We start from the raw sequence: 9385 nt of genomic DNA, 5'->3' as shown, positions 1-9385 counted from the left end.
GGATAAAGCAGGTGGGCCCTAAATCCAATGTCAACTATCCTCATAAGAGACACATAGGAGAGACGCTCGGGAAGGAGGGAGTCCACAGGAAGCTGGAGGCACAGAGTGCAGGGATGCGCCCAGAAGCCAAGGGACGCCTGGAGCCACCAGAGGCTGGAGGAGACAAGGAAAGATTCTCCTCTGGAGCCTTCGGAGAGGGTGCGGCCCTCCCAACGCCTTGCTCTCAGACTTCTGGCCTCCAGAACTGGGAGGGAAGACAGCTCTGTTGTTTTAAACCACCCGGTTTGTGGTGATTTGTTGTAACAGCCTCAGAGAACCAATATCCCATTTAAGAAACGGAGAGTTTAAGAAAAGCACATTCGCTGAAGAATCAAAAAGGCTGAGGGTGTGATTTTATAGCCTTCTCCTACCCCACGGACAAGGAAGCATCTCTGAGGGCCCCTGGACTCTGGCTGACAACTGCATCAACTCGTGTCAACTGAACAATTTGTTTCTTTAATGAGGTGTTTTAATCTCACTTCATGTGCATTGTTCGGCCCTCCTTGATTTTACTGTAAGTGACTGGATCGCCTTTTGATGTATTGCCAGTGCACCCTAAGTTATGAGCCTCTTTCTTTAAGGTTGGGGCAGGGAGGAACTCAACTTCCCTCTTCAGTTATTTCAGGCAAGGGTGGGAGCAGGCTTTCTGTGCCAGCAGCAGCATCCTGATTATGATTCAGGATGTGCGGCCAACAGCAAACAGTTCCTCTTCGAATTCAATAAAATAGGAAGGAGCAAAGGCCCAAACAAGCAAAGCCGGGTTCTCTTTGTGTGCGTGGCCAACGGGTCTTGGGAAGCTTGGGAAGGATGACACCCTATCTCGGGCTGAGCACCACCGGACTTAAACGGTGCTCGGGAAACTTCTGCACATGCTCAGATCCGGATTCCAATCCTGGTCTTCCAGACTCTCATTCTGGACAATCCCAAATCCATCGCAGTGGGAGTTACTTGCAGGCTATAAGGACAGGAGTGACCCAGAATGAAAACATCTATTATTATTATTATTTTTAATGTTTTTATTTATTTTTGAGACAGAGAGAGACAGAGCATGAGCAGGGGAGGGGCAGAGAGAGAGGGAGACAGAGAATCCGAAGCAGGCTCCAGGCTCTGAGCTGTGAACACAGAGCCCGACGCAGGGCTCGAACTCCCAGACCGTGAGATCATGACCTGAGCCGAAGTTGGACACTTAACCACCCGGGCACCCCAAAAACATCTATTTTTAATCTCTTCTCCTTGGAAAAACATTCTACGTGCAACTTCCATGCTGTGGATTGTGGCTACTAAGGGCCCCCGATGACAGCTTCTGTGAACATGCTGTTCTGTGCAACTCAGCACACGGGCTTCTCACTCAATAAGTCATGACCCTTTAATGGATGGCAAAATCAATTTAGTGTGAGGTGTCGGCATTTTTGCTTAATGGAAATAAAAGAGAATACAAAATATCCGAGAGTCTCTTGCACAGTAAGTGTGGTACCACAAAACGTTGCTTCTGTATTGTGTCACTGGCTTGTGATAGAAAAGGTACTCCTCACTGAGTGTCCGAACCCAAAAAATGTATGAAAGCCACTGTCTTAGAGAATCTATTGCCCCAAACCGGAGAGCACTCCTTTCCTCTTGTCCACGTCCCAGATTTTGAGAGCATGTTTGCAGTTAGGTTGGGGAACTCAATTAATGGGAATAAACCGTTACATCCCTCCTAAGAGAGGTTGCCATCTACAAGCAGGTGCAGATCCCCATCAGTGCTCCCCACTCCCCATGGGAGTGCCTTCCTCCTGTTCAAGCCCTACTGTGCCTGAAGCTTGCCCCCCCCCAATTCTTATTCCTACACTTTGATAGAGCCTCACGTGATTCAATTCCATCTTCTGGGGATGCACCGTCATTCCTCTGTAGTCTTGGAAACTCCATAGCCTTTCACAATTACTGTGCCACAGACTCACACACCTGGAGCTCCTGAAGTCTTTGTGGAGGGAAAGGAACCGCCTTACCCTCTCTCACTACCCACTCCCTTTGTCCTTCCATACCTAAGTGTCCAATTTCCCCTTTCGCCCATTTGCCAGGAAAGATGGCCACTCTGGCTTCCATCAAGGATTCTCTCTCATCCACGACTTGCCGACTCTCCTAGCCCCAGGGTCCAATACTCTGGCCACAATGTCCCACCACTGTGCCTTGTCCCCTGCCGGGTCTGCCTCATAGACCCGCTACCAGTGTTCTGATCACACAGGAAGACTGTAGCTAGAGCTTTCTGATCACACATAGTTAAGAACTGTGACCAAGCAGGCTAGCCGAGGGGTGTAGGCTGGAGCGTGCACTTTGGCATGAGCAGAACCGGGTCCAAGTTTCGGTGCTATTGCTTTCCTGGCTGTTGACCTTGAGCGAACTCTTAACTTCTCCAAGCCTCATCTGTAAGGTCAAGATAATGCTAACACCCACCTCAAGGGAGTTGTTAAAGCCCATTTTTTTTTAAAGATTGGTTGAAGTTTCTGTGATGAGTCCTCCTTGTGTATATGAATGGACTTCACCAAAAAAGTCTTTGTTTTGTTTTTTTTTTTCAACATTTATTTATTTTTGGAACAGAGAGAGACAGAGCATGAACGGGGGAGGGGCAGAGAGAGAGGGAGACACAGAATCGGAAACAGGCTCCAGGCTCTGAGCCATCAGCCCAGAGCCTGACGCGGGGCTCGAACTCACGGACCGCGAGATCGTGACCTGGCTGAAGTCAGACGCTCAACCGACTGCGCCACCCAGGCGCCCCCCAAAAAAGTCTTTGAATAAAGACTCAATAAAGACTGAATAAAGACTCAATGCTTTCAGGAATCCATACTACCTCGGGAAGATATAAAAAACAGAGACTTTCTGAAAAATATGTATGTCTAACAAGCCAAGCCATTCCCAATACCTTAGATGTATAAAAAGTAAAAAGCGAGAAACAAGGAGGGGAGGAAGGAAGAGAAGGAACTTTCTACATGTGGTCTGACCTCCCGAAACGTGCCACAGGGGTCTTGTTATCCTTCCGGCATTAACACCAGGCTGTGAGGATCTTTCTGCCAGCAGCCTGGTCTGGTTTGGCGGATCTGCTAGTCTGTTTCAGCACAAAAGATCCACTTAATGGAAAGCAAGTGTGCTGAGGGAAAACGCCGCTCACGTTTTCCTGTGCATTCTTTACACAAAATAAAAACGATTCAATAACCCAACACAACTGAGGTCATATTTGAAGGAAGGGACTGCCCTTTGCATCTGGGGTGGGTCTTTCTTCTAAGGTGGCCATGGATGGTGTGAAATTAAAAAAAAAAAAATGCAGTTTAATTTTAAAGGGTTTTTAAGACCCTCCATAATGTCTCTGCAGTGCACCAATAGGAAAAATACGGACACTTCCGTTTTCTCGAATGGTCAAAAACACAAACAGATAATTCGGGGAAGAAATTAAGTTGCTAATAAATATATAAAACCCAGTTCACTGATGATCAAAGATGTATGTGAAAGCAAAATGAACTGAAACTCATATCCTGTAAACAAATTTGTAAATACTGTAAAGGATAATTAATGGTAGCATAGGAATGATAAATCAGGCATTCTTCTCTGCTGATGGGAAGACAGAAGATCAACCCTTCTGACAAAAATTTGGTAATACGAATCAATAACTTCCAAAGTTCCATACCCTGTGGATAGTAATTGAAATTCCATTAAACACATCAAAGGGAAATAACCAGATATATGAGTATGTAGATATAGATATAAAAATTCTCATTATAATAAAATCTATAATAGCAAGAAATTGTAGTCTACATCTCTATTAAGGACGTTGATAAATAAATTATGGCTTATCAATATGATGGAATAGTACAGTCACTTAAATTATATTTTCAAAATGTTTAATGGCATGGGGAAGCATGGGGGGCAAAACTTTGCACATAGAATGTTCCAAATCAAGTAAACAGAGACATAGATCAAAGAAGGTTAGGGGCGCCTGGGTGGCGCAGTCGGTTAAGCGTCCGACTTCAGCCAGGTCACGATCTCGCGGTCCGTGAGTTCGAGCCCCGCGTCAGGCTCGGGGCTGATGGCTCAGAGCCTGGAGCCTGTTTCCGATTCTGTGTCTCCCTCTCTCTCTGCCCCTCCCCTGTTCATGCTCTGTCTCTCTCTGTCTCAAAAAATAAATAAACGTTGAAAAAAAAAATTAAAAAAAAAGAAGGTTAAAATGAAATATATTAAAATACTAACAGCAGTTACCTCTGGATGGTAGGGTTGTAAGTAAATTTATGCTTTACTGTATTTCCAAACTTTTAATTATGTGTCCAGCTTACCACCGTGTGATACTAGAGCTCTAGCTAAGGGCAAGCTAATGCACGGACACTTAGCTATCAACTCCAATGCGCTGCTTGGTGGGAAGGATGCATGTTACTCACGATCCCATTCCTTCAGGGGTACAACACACGCAGAAATGAACAATCTGAAAAAAATAAATAAATTAAGGCAATACAGGATTATGATCGGCACAAAGCCTTCCACATACAGGCATACCTCAGAGGTATCATGGGTTCAGTTCCAGACCATGGCAATGCCCAAATGCCACAACAAAGCTAGTCAAAGGAGTTTTTTGGTTTTCCAATGCATGTAAAAGTTGTGTTTGCCCAGTATCTACAGCAATCCATTAAGTGTGCAATAGCATCACATATAAAAAATGATGGGCATGCCTTAATTAAAACATACTTGATTGCTAAAAAATGCTAACCGTTATCTGAGCCTTCGGCAAGTCATAACGACTGATCACAGATCACCATAATGAATATAATAGTAATGAAAAAGTTTAAACCATTGTGAGAATTACCAAAATGTGACACAGAGACAGAGAGTGAGCAAATGCTGTTGGGAAAATGACTAGGGTTGCTACAAACTTTCAATTCGTAAAAAAAAAATGCCATACCTGGGAAGTGCCATAAAGCTGAACCCCAATGAAACAAGGTATGCCTGTAGGAGGTACTCAATAAACTAGTTACGTTCACTTCAGTAACAGATGAACAGAACCGGCCGTAAATGCTACTGTAATCAGATGGACAAGAATCCTGTGGCCTAGAGGACAGAAGAACACACTATCAGGGAAGGGTCCATGGAAGGCCTGGTCCATGCACTGGAGCTTAAACGAGGGGCTAACTGGGTGCAGGTGTGGAGGGTGGGGGACAGGAGAGCCTGAGGTAGGTACAGGCATTCCTCCTGGGCATCCCAGAGACATGGTTCGTGGCCTTACTGGCCTGGCGGTTTCTACATACTCACTTCAAGCTATGTTAGAAGCCGCCTAAACGTTGATCCTTTTCCTAAAGCAGCAAGAAACAAATGGGGGCGCAGGATTGTTGGATCACCAGCAAGTGGCAATTGCTGTCCATGCTGGTCGATGGCCTCTGCATGTCCGTCCCTTGGTCATGGTGGAATCTGAGTGTTGCTGGTGGTGGATCTTGAGGAAGCAGTCTTACTCCTCATCTGCACCACACTCCACAGTGTAGCCAACTCTTCCGATCTAGAGTCTCCCCCTTAATCTCCCACTGTCCTATGGAGCGTGCTCAGTTTCCAGCTAAGGAGCCGGAGGCTCACTGAAGTGATCGGATATGCTCAAGACAGAACCGGCTCGGGATAAAACCCAGACTCCATTTCGGACTAGCCCTTTTCCCCTAGACTACAGGACTCAGTGGTGATCCATTCCTGGAGAGATACTCTCCCTCAGCAAGTGCTGACCATCTCCTCCCCTTTGCGAAACCCTTCCGACGCTCGTCAGCATCTCCCCCATGTCTTGGAGTCCTTGTATACATCAGCATTTGGGACGCCAAAAGGCAACACAACTACAACATAAAATACGGCGGTTGAAGATTTCCACAAGGAGTGATCAGAATGTATTCTATTCTGTGCTTGTGTGTTGTGGTCATATATAAATGCTTCCATCAAATTCCCATAGAAATCTGTCAGCCAGGAAAGCTGAGGACGGTTGCTAAAGAGGGTTGCTGCATAACCGGGTGGGCTTGTCTGGACACTAAATTCAGCCCTGAGCTTCCTGGTCATCGAGGGAAAATGAACAAAGTAATGATAAAGCAAGGACTTTCTATTAGAAAATAACTCTCCCACCACCCAAAATAAACACACACACACACACACACACACACACACACACACACACATTCTAAGACAACTGGAAGCCAAAATAGAATGGGCCTCTCATATCCCCATCCTTGTGGAGTTACAAGGCAAGAAGTGGTCAGGAGGCAAGGTATGTCTTTTAGTAGGGGGCTTACCTGGGTTAGTAAAACGTAGGAATCTATCCCATGCATAGTCACAAACATTCATATGGCTGTCCAAGAAGTCAAAAATACTCATTTAAGTTGAAAAACTTGAAGGCAGTAGAAGAGAGATTTGCCCCAAATATCTTTGGAAAACTATGGTCTAGAATAATCCACACTAGCGTGCTGGAGGTATTCATCAAATGCTGCCCAACAAAATTTAAAAAAAAACCCACATTATCCATTTTCATATATAGAAAACCTGTGCATTTCATATTAACATTCAAATGACTCAGTTGCTAGAATGCCAAATAAAAGTTTAATTTCTGAGCCAGTTAAAAGTTCTGGTTTCCTAATCTGGTTTACTCTGTTAATCTATTTACTACACCTTTTTTCAGAGATGGTGAGTGAGTGCCCACCTCCTTCCTAGGTCTGTCTTTTCAAATCCAGAATGAACAGGATCCTGATAAATAAAAGGACTTGTTAGTAGAGTTGGATTTTGGGGTTTCGAGGGGTTTTTGTGGGTTAAAAAAAATCCAGAGGTTCTCTTTTCCTCACTCTATTTAAGCCTGGGGAAAAAGAAATTAAAAAAGCATCCTTGGTAAGGTTACTTTCACAAAGCCAGCGGGAACCACAAACCCTCCCCCAAGGCTAAATCCTTCCTCAGGGCCGGTTGGTGCGAAAGTCCAGAACTAAGGGGTTCTTTCCTCTGGCCCTTAGAAATAGCCATAATTAGGGCTTACACGGAGGTTATGATACATTGGTATCATATATAGCAAGAGTCAGCAAACTATGTCCAGTGAAGCATTCCTAGCTGCAACACAGACCATATGCCCTGCAAAGCCAACACTGGTCCCTTCCAGAAAATGTTGGCCACCCCCTCCAAGCATCTCACCTTGATTCTCAGAACTGCCCACAGAGAAACAGCCTCCTGATTTGATGGTCACATGGACTTCACAAAGAATGAGGGTTTGAGATTCCTCCTGGAATACTACCTGCAAAGAATACCAATTCACTGGGGTGAATGAAGGGACAGAGGGAAGGGACTGGAGAGAGGAGGGTTAGAAAGGTGACCCCAAAAGAAGAAAATGAGTCCAAAGGAGGGACCCTGCCACTAGCACTGCACAGGACGCCCCGCAGCCCCACCTGCTGCCCCTCCTGTTGTCCCCTGCTCCGAGTACCCACTAAGGTCCTTGGCGCACACAGTGGGGGATGGGAGCCAGCTGGCACCAGTCCCTGGGAGGCAGCTGCCCGCACCTTCTCCCACCTCTGTGGGCAGCGATATCACTTTGGTAGGTTGATATCGGCCATGATTGAGTATTTAGACCACAAAAATAGGCAGAAGCCACAAATCAGAGCTCTGCACCCCCCCAAACTGATTGGTAAGCATCTCCCAGCACAGCCCCGGCACAACCACCCAGAAGTGGAGGACGTGGTGTCCCTCCCTCCCAGCGGAAGGAGCGTTGGCTGCTGTCGGCTCCCCAGCTACATCTCTCTCCCTCAGACAACTGCCTGGAGCTGAAGGGAACTGCCACACCCCAGGTCTGCTTCCTTCCCTGGGGCACCCTCACTGCTGGTTCCTGCCTGGTGTAACAGGCCAGACCCATCCGGGCTCAGAGGGGCTCCACGCCAAAGTTCCCCCTTGGGTTCAGCTGAGGCCTTGGCTGCGACAGCCTCGGAGAGACAGAGAGGGACAGAGAGACATACAGACAGAGTGATCCAGGGGCCCAAATGCTCCCCACCAACGTCTTCATCTTCTCCCGTCTTGACTTGTCTGCGTTGCTGACGGTTCTTTCTGGAGGTTTTTTTCTCAAAAAACCTGGGCACCCAGGTAAGGCTTGCTTTGTTTTATCCTGACCAGCAAGACAGCTCTAGTATTTTTCAGCCGCCTTCGAGTCCCCGTTTTTAGAGGTGTGAAATGTGACCCCCATCTCCTTTCCGTTCCTTTGTAATTAATGTTTCCCTCTTTGTACTGAAGAGGGAAAGAGGTTCTCTTTACACGTGCCTTTCAAGAATTTTATCTGGACGGGCTTAGGTATGTGGCTTTCAGTGCTAGTGACCCCCAACCCCCCCGGTGTTGTTTGTAAACCTTAGACCCCGGTCTTTCCCACTCAGGGCAGTTATCTTCTATCATTTGTCTAATTATTCCCTCTCCTTCAGCTACTTCTTTTTCTCCTCCTGGAACTCCGGGGATTGATATCTTAGGTCTGCTGACATTAGCTACCTTCTCTCTTATTGTGCCTGCATGATTTCCATCTCTTTGTATTCTTGTTCTATGTTTGGGGGTTTTTTTTTATAAAGTATTTTTAATATATTATTATTTTTAATGTTTATTTACTCATTTTCGAGAGAGACAGAGAGCAGGGGAGGGGCAGAGAGAGAGGGAGAGAGAGAATCCCAAGCAGGCTCCACCCTGTCAACAAAGAACCTGATGCAGGGCTTGAACTCATGAACCATTTGAGATCATGACTGAAATCAAGACTCGGACGCTCAGGGGCTCCTGGGTGGCGCAGTCGGTTAAGCGTCCGACTTCAGCCAGGTCACGATCTCGCGGTCCGCGAGTTCGAGCCCCGCGTCGGGCTCTGGGCTGATGGCTCAGAGCCTGGAGCCTGTTTCCGATTCTGTGTCTCCCTCTCTCTCTGCCCCTCGCCCGTTCATGCTCTGTCTCTCTCTGTCTCAAAAATAAATAAACGTTGGAAAAAAAAAAATTAAAAAAAAAAAAAAAAGACTCGGACGCTCAAACGGCACCCAGGCGCCCCTGTTTGGGATATATTTGCACTTGATCTTCTAAGTCTATATTCTGCCTTCATTCATTCAATGAGTATTTTAGTCAAAAATATGATTTAGTTCCCGGAAGTCCTTTTTTGGGAGTGTGTTTGAAGGTCCTTGTTACTTCTGCACAGGCTGTCAGTGTTATTTCCTTGAGGAGCTGGTCGGTGGGTCCTTCTTCCCCCTCTCTCTGCCTGCTGAGCCCTCTTACATGCACAGGTTTCTCTTATCTGTCCTTTGAAGCTCAGGGCCAGCTTCTAGGGGTTCCTTAAGTGGCAGCAGTCCTGGGAGTAGCTGCATATAGGGAGTCAGTTCCGATC

The 9385-nt window shown here is 46.4% G+C and overlaps 1 long non-coding RNA gene across 1 annotated transcript; it reads right to left on the bottom strand.

Annotated features, from left to right (window-relative positions):
- Positions 1-4221: 4221 nt before the first annotated feature.
- Positions 4222-7393, bottom strand: LOC121035820 (uncharacterized). The gene is made up of 2 exons (XR_005793093.1): positions 7192-7393; positions 4222-4483 (listed from the first exon to the last, which is right to left on the bottom strand). It is a non-coding gene; the product is annotated as an uncharacterized LOC121035820 (long non-coding RNA).
- Positions 7394-9385: the final 1992 nt, after the last annotated feature.

Source organism: Herpailurus yagouaroundi, unplaced genomic scaffold (genome assembly GCF_014898765.1).
Source record: "Herpailurus yagouaroundi ecotype Mexico unplaced genomic scaffold, PumYag 162, whole genome shotgun sequence".
Lineage (NCBI taxonomy): Eukaryota > Metazoa > Chordata > Mammalia > Carnivora > Felidae > Herpailurus > Herpailurus yagouaroundi.
This window is presented reverse-complemented; position numbering and strand designations above follow the sequence as displayed.